At 41.9% G+C, this 14,467-nt stretch overlaps 1 protein-coding gene across 4 annotated transcripts in view; it reads right to left on the minus strand.

The window, feature by feature from the left end:
• Positions 1-13,724, minus strand: part of LOC126263681 (SET domain-containing protein SmydA-8-like) — a 215,195-nt gene extending 201,471 nt beyond the window's left edge. For 3 of the 4 annotated variants that reach the window (XM_049960806.1, XM_049960805.1, XM_049960802.1), the window contains exon 1: positions 13,592-13,717. The gene's annotated coding sequence lies outside the window, so the exon portion shown is untranslated. Of the gene's footprint in view, positions 1-13,591 lie in introns of all 4 variants that reach the window. The other variant, XM_049960803.1, reaches the window with a different exon arrangement.
• Between the last annotated feature and the right edge of the window lie 743 nt (positions 13,725-14,467).

A 14,467-nucleotide genomic window follows, 5' to 3' on the forward strand; every position in this document is an offset into this window, starting at 1 on the left:
GTTGACAAAATTTTGCTTCCTAAGTCCATGAACGCGATGCACTTTACTCTCTTTAAGCTTATTTTCACTTCGTTCAGCTTTTGTTTGTCAACTAGGTTTTAAGAAGTTCTCTTGAATCTGTAAGCTCTTTTCTCACGTATCAGTTTTCTACCACGGTTGTTAAACCACAGTGGTCTTTCTCGTCCGTTAACCCTTGCTCGGAACGTACTTGTCTAAGAGATATTTAACGATGCTTTTGAACTTTTTTCCCTTTGTGCTCTACATCATCGTCATAGCACTGAATATTTGATGACTACACAGATATTCTGAAATTTATATCTTGTCTTTCTTGCTAAGCGAAAACATTTTCCTACCTTTCAAATGGCTCTGAGCACTATGGGACTCAACTGCTGAGGTCATTAGTCCCCTAGAACTTAGAACTAGTTAAACCTAACTAACCTAAGGACATCACAAACATCCATGCCCGAGGCAGGATTCGAACCTGCGACCGTAGCGGTCTTGCGGATCCAGACTGCAGCGCCTTTAACCGCACGGCCACTTCGGCCGGCTTTCCTACCTTTCTTTTAATACGCGTAGTGATAGATGCTATCCCTTCATTATGATCACTCATACCCTTTCCTAAGTTAACTGATTCAAGAAGTTCAGGTCTGTTTGTTGCTAGGAGGTGTAAGCCCCTCCTTCACGAGTTGGGTCTCCATCTGCTCGAAGTAATTTTCCGCAACACATCCAGGATAATGTCACACAGATCCTTGTCTCCGGCACCAATTTTCATCTCATAACTCCCATTCTGTACCTGATCAGTTGAACTCTCATCCTATTAGAATAGCATGCGCGGGAAACATTCACAAACTTCCGCAAATTCTGTGTGAAGCTCTCTACCAGTAGAACTTCCGTCGCAGGTGCTTTGTAAAAGCATACGATTACCACTTCTGACACACGTTTGATGCTTCAGTTCACTCAAATTAAGTCACGTTACAAATCCGTGATAACCTCAGTAGATATTATCGAATTCTATACTGCAATCCATATGTCGCTAACTTTGGCGTCTAACCTATTCTTAACTCACCTCCTCCGTTGCTACTCAGTTGATAAAGTTTTTCGTTAGACTACCAGATAGAGTCTTGTTCTAGATGCAATATTTTTTTCTAGTGATATACTGCACGATGCTGCTTGGTATCTTTATTGTTACACGGTAATTATATCCTTTCTCAACGAGAAAAACATGCAGTTATTTAATACTAACTGAAGAATTAGAGTACAAGCGTTTCTATCACTCCAATTTTAAAGATGTAATTAGATTTTTAAGGTTCATTATGTTACCTTCTGCATACTACACCCTTTCACATTTTCCGGGATATTGTCATTTCATTGATAATGTATTTAAAATATGACGACTGGCCCCCTACAGATTTTAGTATGCGTGTTATCACCCCACATCGATCAATTCCGTAGCTATTTTTTTGTGTCTTCCGACAGGTAATTTATTTTTGACTGATTATTACTCTTCATGAATATTTATGATTAGTCTATCAATGATTATTGTGTTTAATATTAGAAAAACAGTTGTGGAAGGGCATTTATCATCTAAGAGACTGTACTACAGCATTATTGATCGGATCAAAATTAGGAAAAATAATAAAAATGCACCTAGATCCAAAACCGAAGTGTAATATTGTAGCCGGCCGGTGTGGCCGAGCGGTTCTAGGCGCTTCAGTCTGGAACAGCGCGACCGCTACGATCGCATGTTCGAATCCTGCCTCGGGCATGGATGTGTGTGATGTCCTTAGGTTAGTTAGGTTTAAGTAGTTCTAAGTTCTAGGGGACTGATTACCTCAGATGTTAAGTCCCATAGTGCTCAGAGCTATCTGAACCATTTTTTGTGATGATGTAACGCAAAACTGTACCAGCTGCACTAACTGTACAGCACAGTTACGAAGTGCTGGAGGAAGATATTAGCTGCAAATGTGACAATGTTGCCAAATTGCCTTTTCTTGAAATTACTTTCTACCAAAAATGTGTAAGGGATGAAATTTTGGTACAAGCATTATTGTTCTGTTAGCCTGCACTGTTGTGACATGTTAACGCGTAGCCTCAAATCGATGTTGATAATTTATTCGTAACAATTTCACATTTTTCCTTTCCGTTTCATCTGACATACATACTTCCGTTTCGTTTGAGGAATACCGACGATAGTGACTTTGTTGAAAAGGACTGTCGCTGGGAACAGTGATTCTTTACTATTTTACACGTCACACATGCGGCTTCAGAGACGACGGTAAATTTACGTATGCTGTTCAGCTGACAAAATTGGCAGCAACAGTGCTCATGGCAGACCGCACTTCATACTTTCCAAACAAACTACATAAAGGAAAAAGACCGACAGGTCTTAAGTGTTAGCTGTTTTTTCACCCTCACCTCCAACCATAGGTGTGCTAGGGGTACCTTGCTATCACAGTAACATTTTCCACATAGCATGTGACGTGAGCCAAGTTTGGGAGAAATAGTTTCAGGTATTAGATAACCAAGCTTCTCACCGCCAGCCCAAGGGATGGTAGAGGTGTATGACCCCCACAGTACGAGTATATTTATAAAAGTGATGAGTCAGATGTAAATGAATTTGTTTGAAATTGCTTCAGCGTCCCTGGGTTTTGATAGGTCACCCCTAGTAACTCCCACACCCACCGCTATGGGTGGGAGATGGATCTCAGCACACCTTCCATCTTTTCAGATAGTGATATGCGTAGCAAGCTTGATAATCTGTACCGTGGTTTACGAGATGTGAAACGTATGTGCATACATAAAATCGTTTTATAAAACTATAGATAAAAACCATATAGATGTTTCTACAATCTCGTGTAGGGGATTTTTGTACGCAGAGGACACACGATGCACAAAAAAGGCTGGCAATATATACATGTTTAATTTAAGTAATTAGTGTTTCTATGTGTGTGTTGCGTTAGATAACTGCTATTACTTCGACGCGCAACCTTTTTTGTAGTCGTGACGCGATCAATACTAGAATCTCGTAATGTAAAAGCTTGAGATGGGTCAGCAGTCTAACGGAATTTAGTATCATTATTCAGATTATTCCATTATTGTAATGGAGTACAATATGCAAATCAGTACTCTGTAATTCAGGTCACTGCTAATAGCGCACGAGATCGCATGCCAAATGCTATTACACATGCATCATGTGCAGTACCGTCGTGGGTGAATAAACTTCCCGTAAAGTAGAGAAATAATCGGAAGTAAAATCGTCGAGTATTGTCAGATACTATTTTAACAGAAAGAAGTTAAATCGTGAATTTTAATGACTGTCGAAACAGAAACGTGATTGAGAATCAGCGGAGGACGCTGATTATATTAAAGTTAACCAACATCAAAAACCATTCCTGATTATTTTCGATGTGCGATATTGCAAACTGCATCATTACGTGAGCTAATTTTTAAATTAAAAACCTAATCAAGCATTCCGATTAATTTAACAACATGCCGTTGGGCTGCTTACTTGAATATCGGAAATTCAAAGAAATACAAATCGAAACCAAAACTAATCTTATTCACTACTGAGTGCCCGGCATTGCCCGCATATGTACCAGGTGATCAAAAATTCAGTATAAATTTGAAAACTTAATAAACCACGGAATAATGTAGATAGAGGGGTAAAAATTGACACTTGCTTGGAATGACATTGGGTTTTATTAGAACAAAAAAAAAGTATTGCTAGACGCGTGAAAGATCTGTTGCGTGCGTCGTCTGGTGATGATCGTGTGCTCAGCCGCCACTTCCTTCATGCTTGACCTCCCAGGTCCCCAGACCTCAGTCCGTGCGATTATTGGCTTTGGGGTTACCTCAAGTCTCAAGTGTATCGTGATCGACCAACATCTCTAGGGATGCTGAAAGACAATATCCGACGCCAATGCCTCACCATAACTCCGGACATGCTTTACAGTGCTGTTTACAACATTATTCCTCGATTAGAGCTATTGTTGAGGAGTGGACATATTGAGTATTTCCTGTAAAGAAAATCATCTTTGCTTTGTCTTAATTTGTCATGCTAATTATTGCTATTCTGCTCAGATGAAGTGCGATCTGTCTGACTTTATTGAACGTTTGTATGTTTCTAGTTCTAATAAAACCCCATGTCATTCCAAGCATGTGTGTCAATTTGTACCTCTTTATCTACATTATTCCGTGATTTATTCAGTTTTCAAATTTATACTGACTTTTTGATCACCCGGTATATATTTCAGTTACAGTAGTCAGTCTCTTCCTTCCCCCTCCCTCTGACCATCTCCAACTACTACTCTGTTCACCTCTTCCCCCCGCTCCGCCCATCTCTTTCCTTTCTCTGTCCACCTCTTCTTCACCTTCCTCTCAATCTTCTCCTCCCCGTCTCTGTGCCGTACAATCATAACTCTGCAGGTACAGTCAGCACTATGTGGATACTGTCTACTAAAGGTGTTGTGAATAGAGTTAGTACTAAAGTAGTAATAAAATCAAACATCATGCACGACGCGGCAGTTTTTCACGTATCAGTGTTTATGGCGTCATCTCTCGAACTGTGTCTTACAATGACAATTTTGCAGGTACAGTCAGTGGTATATGAGCGCTGTCTGCAAAATTGTTTCGTTTAGCTCAGCAGTCAGTTTCAGAGTTTTGATAAGAGTCGACTATATAAAAAATGACAGTCTGAGGACCACCTAATATGCTTGCTACCAATGATAAAATTGATACCTATTGACAATGGCCGTATCGTTTCGTGAAAGATTAGTTTGCTTATGCGAGATCCTTTGTACCAATCAGAGGGGCAAAGCAATGTAGAAAAACTCATCTATGCTTATTTTTTAGAAATTTTGTGTTACAAGGTTCTCTTACGAACCGTGGGGCGTGACCTGCTGCTGTAGGTGTGCACTGCAACTGTGCTGGTAGCCGTATCATAGCTGAAAGGACATCTGAGAAGGCTGTAGACGTGCAGGAGGCCTGGAGAAACTGGAAGGTTTAGATAGATTAGGTAAGTAAGGGTTAGAAAGATTTAAAAATCCTATTTTGAACTACGAATTCTTTCCAGAAGTAGATGCGGATTCTTACCACAATTTATTACTTACGAAATGCAAACTAAAGCTGGAAAAGTTGCAGATTGGTAGGTAATTATGGAGAAGGTATTTCGATATGTTGAAAGAACCGGAGATTACTGCGAGTTTCAATTAGAACATTAAAAACGAGTGACAGACGAAATATATCTGACGACGAATAGATGTCAAAGATGCAATAGTAAAGGTTGAAAGGGTCCTGTAGCCACCTTTCATTGCCAACTCTCGTAGTGGTCAAGTCGGCAGAGAGGTTTCTGCTACTTGTGAGAAATCCACCTGCGTTAGGTTGGTGGCGGAAATGGCATCCTGGGGTTTTCCGGTCCACGCGGAGCGTGGAAGAGGCTGGAGAAGCGGGTGGCAGTCTGCCGCCGGTACGGGAAGCGTACACAGCTGTGCTCCAGTCGAAGAAGGGTGAGTTGGACTGACCGCGTGGCGCGTTGTCACATAGAGAGGGGAGCTTTTAGCTTTTGGTCTCGAATTTCGTCTTATAAAGATTTACTTGCTGGGTTGCAGCAGGGAATGCAAGGCTTTTGTAGACTTTGTTTGATTCCCAATGCAGTCTTGACTGATCCATGAGAGGAACGCAGCACAAAGGAGTTGCATATGTTGAAGTGCCCTCGGTTCAGTGTGAATGTTTATGTGCCTACAACTGTGTGTGTATGCTTCTAATATTTTCCGGATCTTGGTAATTTTTGTGTATTTGTGAATTTTCTTTGTCTCGTGTGATTAAAATTTGGCCACGGTCCATAGAAATTGTCTCCGCGGACCGAGTGGGCACGCGAGTCTGTCATGAAACGTGTAGTATTTCACAAGCAATTGTACATAGTTAGCATGCAACAGCAGTCTGTAGATGCACTACATCAATGTTTTAAGGAATAAATAAATTTGCCTTCAATCTTATCTTGTGTACCGATGTTACGTCGCCGTTACCTTCGCCATTTACCTTGTAGTTTTCCTTGTTGGCCCACCTATAGCGTTTCCATGTGCACAGGTGTAGTGATTAGTGTCCCTTTTTTTATCTGAGACAAATGCTCTGGAATAGATCGTGTTTTCACGAATCTTGCTGCAGGCTGCACTTACGCATGGTGTTCACGCCCTCTTTACTTTACTCAATATTTGATTCACGGGAAGAATGCCTGGATCATATTAATAACTACATCCCATTCTTTATCAATGACTTTACAATGAATGTTCTTTTGTGAGTTTTTCTTATTAATAAATTAAGTAATTTTCCGACTCAGTGCTACCTCTTCTTTGTCGTGTGGCTAGAGTTGGTGGCGACCCTATCTTTTATATTGATTTCAGTGTCAAACAGCATTTTCTTATTCAAAGTGCGCGTGGCTCTTTTAGCTATCAGGATACATTCAAAGGGCGCTTCATGCTTCTTGCACATAGCGTCCTTTTATTCACGCTACTTACAAGGTATCAGAGGGGAAGCTAAGCAAAAAGAATACTCTGTAGGAAACCATTGCCAACACGAAATATTAAATTTAATAGATGAACGGAGAATTGACAAAATGTAACACATCAAACACTCATAAGGAATACAGACGTATAAAAAATGAGTGACAAAGGTGCAAAGTAACAAGAGAAATGGCTAGACAAAAAATTCGAAACTGTGGAAGCATGCATGGATTCAGGAGAGTTAGATGCCGCGTATAGGAAAACTAAAGATATCTTTGGAGAAATAAGTAGCTGTACGAAGATTATGAGTTCAGATGGCAAGCCAGTACTATAGACAGGGCGAGAAATTATAGTTCACGGAGAGCAATATGAAGGAAATAAACTTCAAGACAAGGTTAAGGAAATGGAAGGAGGAATAGATGTTGAGGTTGAAGGTGACACAGGGAGAGGGATTTGACAGCACTGAAAGACATCTAGACGAGGTAGAGTACCTGGAGTACACGACGTTCTTTCAAAATTGAAAAAAATATTACTCACCTGGTATGCAAGGCATCAGAATGCGTTACCCCATCAGATAAAGAAAGAAGTGTACCCCTAGTTCCGAAGGAATAACGTGAGGAGTGCGAAGTAACCAAACAACCAATGTAGTGTCTTAGGTGAAAATACAAACACGATTTATCTATAGAAGAAAGCAAACATTATTTTGCTGCTATTGCTTGGAATGCAGTGTTGCGGTGACAAAATTAACTGTAACGTGCACTTTGGCCTCAAGGATATTTAAATATGACAGCTTGGTTATGAGTTGTCAAATTTAACGACTGAGCTACCACAAAAATTGTTCTTGTCACGGTGCCTGTTTACGAACTTTGCGATTAGCTTAGGATCATACTCTTAACTTAGTACTACATATCAGAGGCAATTACGTCATCGGTTCTGGCATTTTACAAGAGTTTAGACAGCTACTTATTACAATTACGCACATGGCCACCTTAATATAGAACTTTCTTTGCGGGGCCGATCAAGTAAGGGCAGATTGTTCACCGACACTCAAGAACCCAGTGCACTGGCGAGTCAATGGAAAATATTTCTTAGCGAGGACACCACACTTGCCGCAATTCCGCATCACACTTACCTGAATATGCAGGTCGTCTTGGTGAAAATCGGCTAAGGACGTAATTGACGGAAAACTTTACGAGGGTTCCTCCACGTTCTAACCCGAAAGTTTATTTTAGTAAGGCGTGACGCGGTCTATCATGGGAAGTTGAGATGAAAAGCGGCTGATTTGAATAACCGATGACTTAACGGCGGGGGTTCCGGTTCGATCACAGGAGAAATATTGAACCCTACGAAAAACTAACATACTAGGTACTAGATTGGGACCGAATTAAATCTGAGAAAAATACTCGGTAATTTCCAAAAATGATTGCCTATAGAGTTGGAGCGCTCCAAACGATACATATCGAAGTTGCGATAGTAAATCTATTATGGAAGTCTCGTGGCGCGCGTTATGATAAATTACTTGTGATCGTCATTTGTATCAGTTTTGCGTTGTTTCTTCAGTTTGAGTACATTACGTTCCCGCCATAATTGTTTGTGACCGTTTCTCTTCATAGCGAGTGTAATGTGTCCTGCTTCTCAAGTTCCTTCTGCGGATTGCCTCACATGGAAAACTAATTCCATGCATATGCAGTGTAGACAAATGTTTGACTTTTCCCGGAAATATGGACTTCTGCCGGACGACAGGAGAGACCGTATTGACTGTGGTGCTGCCAAGTCTGTGAAACTGCGTAAGGGGAGTGCGGACACACAGATTCCATTGCAATTTCATTGCGGGCTTTGTGGAAAGCGAACGAGCATCAGGAAAATTACGTGGTTAGAGTCCTTTAAATGATCGATTGAGACGAGCATAATTCTTGTGTTGTGCTGGATTCGTGGGTACACTCTGCAAGCCACAGCATCAGAAACTGGGCTATCGGCGAATACCGTCTGTGATTACTTCGGATTTTGCCGAGAAGTGTGCTGCGTCATAGTGACAAACGACAGTGTGGCCATTGGTGGACCGCATAAAGTAGTGGAAGTAGACGAGTCTCACATTGCTAGGCGAAAGAATCAGAGAGGGCGGGCTACTAAAACTGAAGTAGATCATATTTGGGTTTTTGATGGCAAGCAAGTGTTTCGTTGCCAGGGTATTGTCGCGAGACTAGTTTTTCTTTGTCATCAGTCTACTGACTGGTTTGATGCGGCCCGCCACGAATTCCTTTCCTGTGCTAACCTCTTCATCTCAGAGTAGCACTTGCAACCTACGTCCTCAATTATTTGCTTGACGTATTCCAATCTCTCTCTACAGTTTTTGCCCTCTACAGCTCCCTCTAGTACCATGGAAGTCATTCCCTCATGTCTTAGCAGATGTCCTATCATCCTGTCCCTTCTCCTTATCAGTGTTTTCCACATATTCCTTTCCTCTCCGATTCTGCGTAGAACCTCCTCATTCCTTACCTTATCAGTCCACCTAATTTTCAACATTCGTCTATAGCACCACATCTCAAATGCTTCGATTCTCTTCTGTTCCGGTTTTCCCACAGTACATGTTTCACTACCATACAACGCTGTACTCCAGACGTACATCCTCAGAAATTTCTTCCTCAAATTAAGGCCGGTATTTGATATTAATAGACTTCTCTTAGCCAGAAATGCCTTTTTTGCCATAGCGAGTCTGCTTTTGATGTCCTCCTTGCTCCGTCCGTCATTGGTTATTTTACTGCCTAGGTAGCAGAATTCCGTAACTTCATTGACTTCGTGACCATGAATCCTGATGTTAAGTTTCTCGCTGTTCTCATTTCTACTACTTCTCATTACCTTCGTCTTTCTCCGATTTACTCTCAAACCATACTGTGTACTTATTAGACTGTTCATTCCGTTCAGCAGATCATTTAATTCTTCTTCACTTTCACTCAGGATAGCAATGTCATCAGCGAATCGTATCATTGATATCATTTCACCTTTTATTTTAATTCCACTCCTGAACCTTTCTTTTATTTCCATCATTGCTTCCTCGATGTACAGATTGAAGAGTAGGGGCGAAAGGCTACAGCCTTGTCTTACACCCTTCTTAATACGAGCGCTTCGTTCTTGATCGTCCACTCTTATTATTCCCTCTTGGTTGTTGTACATATTGTATATGACCCGTCTCTCCCTATAGCTTACCCCTAATTTTTTCAGAATCTCTAACAGCTTGCACCATTTTATATTGTCGAACGCTTTTTCCAGGTCGACAAATCCTATGAAAGTGTCTTGATTTTTCTTTAGCCTTGCTTCCATTATTAGCCGTAACGTCAGAATTGCCTCTCTCGTCTCTACTTTTCCTAAAGCCAAACTGATCTTCACATAGCGCATTCTCAATTTTCTTTTCCATTCTTCTGTATATTATTCTTGTAAGCAGCTTCGATGCATGAGCTGTTAAGCTGATTGTGCGATAATTCTCGCACTTGTCAGCTCTTGCCGTCTTCGGAATTGTGTGGATGATGCTTTTCCGAAAGTCAGATGGTATATCGCCAGACTCATATATTCTACACACCAACGTGAATAGTCGTTTTGTTGACACTTCCCCCAATGACTTTAGAAATTCTGATTCTTTCTACCTATCTGCTCTCTCCTCTGCATTTAACAGTGGAATTCCCGTTGCACTCTTAATGTTACCAATGTTGCTTTTAATGTCACCAAAGGTTGTTTTGACTTTCCTGTATGCTGAGTCTGTCCTTCCGACAATCAAATCTTTTTCGATGTCTTCACATTTTTCCTGCAGCCATTTCGTCTTAGCTTCCCATCACTTCCTATTTCATTCCTCAGCGACTTGTATTTCTGTATTCCTGATTTTCCCGGAACATGTTTGTACTTCCTCCTTTCATCAATCAACTGAAGTATTTCTTCCGTTACCCATGGTTTCTTCGCAGCTACCTTCTTTGTACCTATGTTTTCCTTCCCAACTTCTGTGATGGCCCGTTTTAGAGATGTCCATTCCTCTTCAACTGTACTGCCTACTGCGCTATTCCTTACTGCTGTATCTATAGCGTTAGAGAACTTCAAACGTATCTCGTCATTCCTTAGTACTTCCGTATCCCACTTCTTTGCGTATTGATTCTTCCTGACTAATGTCTTTAACTTCAGCCTACTCTTCATCAATACTATATTATGATCTGAGTCTATATCTGCTCCTGGGTACGCCTTACAATCCAGTATCTGATTTCGGAATCTCTGTCTGACCATGATATAATCTAATTGAAATCTTCCCGTATCTCCCGGCCTTTTCCAAGTATACCTCCTCCTCTTGTGATTCTTGAACAGGGTATTCGCTATTACTAGCTGAAACTTGTTACAGAACAATTAGTCTTTCTACTCTTTCATTCCTTGACCCAAGCCCATATTCTCCTGTAACCTTTTCTTCTACTCCTTCCCCTACAACTGCATTCCAGTCGCCCATGACTATTAGATTTTCGTCCCCCTTTACATACTGCATTACCCTTTCAATATCCTCATACATTTTCTCTATCTGTTCATCTTCAGCTTGCGACGTCGGCATGTATACCTGAACTATCGTTGTCGGCGTTGGTCTGCTGTCGATTCTGATTAGAACAACCCGGTCACTGATCTGTTCATAGTAGCACACCCTCTGCCCTACCTTCCTATTCATAACGAATCCTACACCTGTTATACCATTTTCTGCTGCTGTTGATATTACCCGATACTCATCTGACCAGAAATCCTTATCTTCCTTCCACTTCACATCACTGACCCCTACTATATCTAGATTGAGCCTTTGCATTTCCCTTTTCAGATTTTCTAGTTTCCCTACCACGTTCCCTACCACGTTCAAGCTTCTGACATTCCACGCCCCGACTCGTAGAACGTTATCCTTTCGTTGATTATTCAGTCTTTTTCTCATGGAGTCTAGTGGGTCTTATAAAGCATTTCATACTGCCAGGAACAAGTCATCACCGACGGGTTTCAGTCACACCAGAGTCTCAAAGCTGAAGGAATCGAGTACGAATTTGTGAACCACTCTGTCGAGTTTGTCTCTTCAGATGACGCCAGTGCCCATACCCAAAACATAGAACGCATGTGGAAGTCTGTCAGTCAACCATAAAAAGAGGACGTCCAGGACAGAGGCATCAACTGTATTTGTTCCAGTACCTATACTTCCACAACTTGCGTTTGCAGGGGAAAGTCGACGCATGCGACACACTGCCGATAATCCTACGCGATGTTGACAGAGTTTACCCTGGGTATTGGACAAAAGGACTTGTCGCTGCAGCTTATACGTCACGCGAACTGTCACAGGACGATAACACCGACGACGACTGAGGTAAGTCGTCTTTCAACTTGCGAGTGCTGCTCTAACGCTTTTCTTTTGTCGTTCTGTAGTGACACCTTCAAACACACTCTTAACACGCGCCACGAGACTTCCATAATCGATTTACTATCGCAACTTCCATATGTATCGTTTGGAGCGCTCCAACTTCGATAGGCAATGATTCTTGGAAATTACCAAATACTCCGTAAGCAGGTGCAAAAAGACAAGAACGCATAACAACTTTAAGTGATTATAGTTAATTTCTTTTGGCACATCTAGACCTTTTATTGATTATACTGCAAGACCCTCGACGCAATAAGCTCAAGATTATGAAAAATGAAACTTTAGCTTCCAAGGTAACAAACCTCCGGCAACGCTATAGATCAGTGTGATACGCTTAACGAAGATTTCATATAGTCTCCTTCCGACCTATCCTTGACCACGAGCCATGTTGCTGATCAATCCATCGCTACACCCTAGATTCCGCCTTTAAGACGAAACAATATTTCAACACAGTGAAGGAAACTTCGGTAAGCGGCAAAATCAGATAATTGGTGCTAGTAAATCGTACCATTTTGTCACTACAATCAGCATTCGATTTCGAGACGGAGTGACGAATAGCATTTCAGCATCAAACGTACAAATATCGACAACAACCATCAGTATGCCTCTAAATCAGAATTTGAAGAAAGGCCATCCATATATTTAGACGATAAATTATCTAGGGGGCAACATGCATAGTACATTAGTGGCAAGTTATCAAGAGAAATTTGCAAGTTAAGGCGGCTTATGGATTGTGTACTTGACATAAATGTCAGAAAAATTTATTTTTCATGTTTCTAAAGCATAATATCACATGGTATTTTATGGTAACTAGTTGTGTGCGCGACATCTTAACACTGCAGAAGAAAGCTATTAGGGTAATTACTGGTTCACATAGGCACACTGTAAACTTTTCTCATGTAAACAGAAGAAGTTGACACAAACTTATGTTTTAATTCACACAACGAATAAGTTACCGGAAGCAAAACGCAGAGAAAATTTACTCTGTTACAAAGCAAGTAGCATAGCTGCCTTAATACTCAGTTCCACAGAATGTCACAATCATGTAACGGCTATGGCCTCATGGGGCACAAATTATTCAATAAGCTTCCAGAAACTGTACAAGATTTACCAGAACAAGTGTTAAAAAAATGCAATGACTGGTTGATAGCCCACCAATTATATGATATAAAGCAATTTACCAACCGTAACATGAAATTGTTACGCCACTACCTAGCCTGTTGTTACTTTTCATTATTAACTGTATTATATCATGCATGTGACGTCTAATGCTGTAATGGGCCTAACGACAAAATATTATACAATGCGATTAATTCGTATGTCAGCGATATTAAGACATATCTAGTTATCAACTGTTTATCGTCTTCAACTAGACACGGAGATTTTGTCAACATCTGTTTTACACTGCGAACATGCACAGCCCGTGGGCGTCCCTTTGTAGCCTTAAGCCGTAATTTGACACCTTTCTCTGTCTGGCAAAAAAACCAGTCGAATAAGGGGAAAACTCGGGATCGCCCACACTGAAGTCCGATTAGAGTATATCACCACGTTCAGATTCCTGTTTTCACTTAGTTTCGTAATGTTGCGCAACAGACCACAATGAATAACGTTAACAATTAGCATCCTCTAGGTTGCGTATGGGGAGAGCTATGGAGGCGTTGTCAGGACGCAGCGAGCGGCCTACCTGCTATTGGTGGCCGTTGCCACGCTGTGGCTGCAACCGCAGAGTCGGTGGGCCGGCGCGCACTGCCCCTCCGCTGCTGGCCGGCCTCTGCGGCGCGCCGGTAAACAGAAATACTCGTCGCGCCCTCTCGCCGCGGCTCGCGGCCCCGAGCATCGGTCTCTGTCGCCCCGCCGGTGAACCCAAACCACGTCACCGAGCTCCGCCTCTGTGATCGCGCGCAGGTCTCCCTAGCAGCCATGTGCAAAACTCAAGACCCCCCCCCCCCCCACACACACACGCACGCACACACGAGCGCGCGCACCAATTTATCGGTCCACTGACCGACCGACCGACAGACCAACCGATCGACCGACCGACCGACAGACAGACCGTCCGACCAACCGACCGACCGACCGACCAATTTGGTAGCAGCCTACAAATATCCCGACCGACTGCGCTCAGTGATTACAGTGCCGCGCTGTTGTTATTTGTTCATCTCAATTTCATTGACCTCATGTTCTACGAGATTCAACTGGAATTCAGACATCAGAAAAATCGGGGATTTGCTTCAGCTGTTTTAGAGGCAACAAAGCCAAAGGATGCCGAGAGAGAGTTGTGGGCAAAGAAGAGGCTAATGAAACAAATTCGACCACGTTATGCTACTTCAGCAGCTGGGAGCCGACGATTCCCGTAGTTACGTAACTAGAGAATCTCTGCATCGCATCCCCCTCAGATGAGGTGGTAAAATGGCTGTAATATCCACGACAATATGTCCTAGGCACGAGATGTTAAAATGAGCTAAGTGTACAAACTTCAACGAATATTACCGATACTACCTATAAAAATTACCGAACTATCAGTTTAATAAGTCACAGCTGCAAAATACTCGGGGAAGAT

This window comes from Schistocerca nitens, chromosome 6 (assembly GCF_023898315.1).
Source record: "Schistocerca nitens isolate TAMUIC-IGC-003100 chromosome 6, iqSchNite1.1, whole genome shotgun sequence".
NCBI classification, from domain to species: Eukaryota; Metazoa; Arthropoda; class Insecta; order Orthoptera; family Acrididae; genus Schistocerca; species Schistocerca nitens.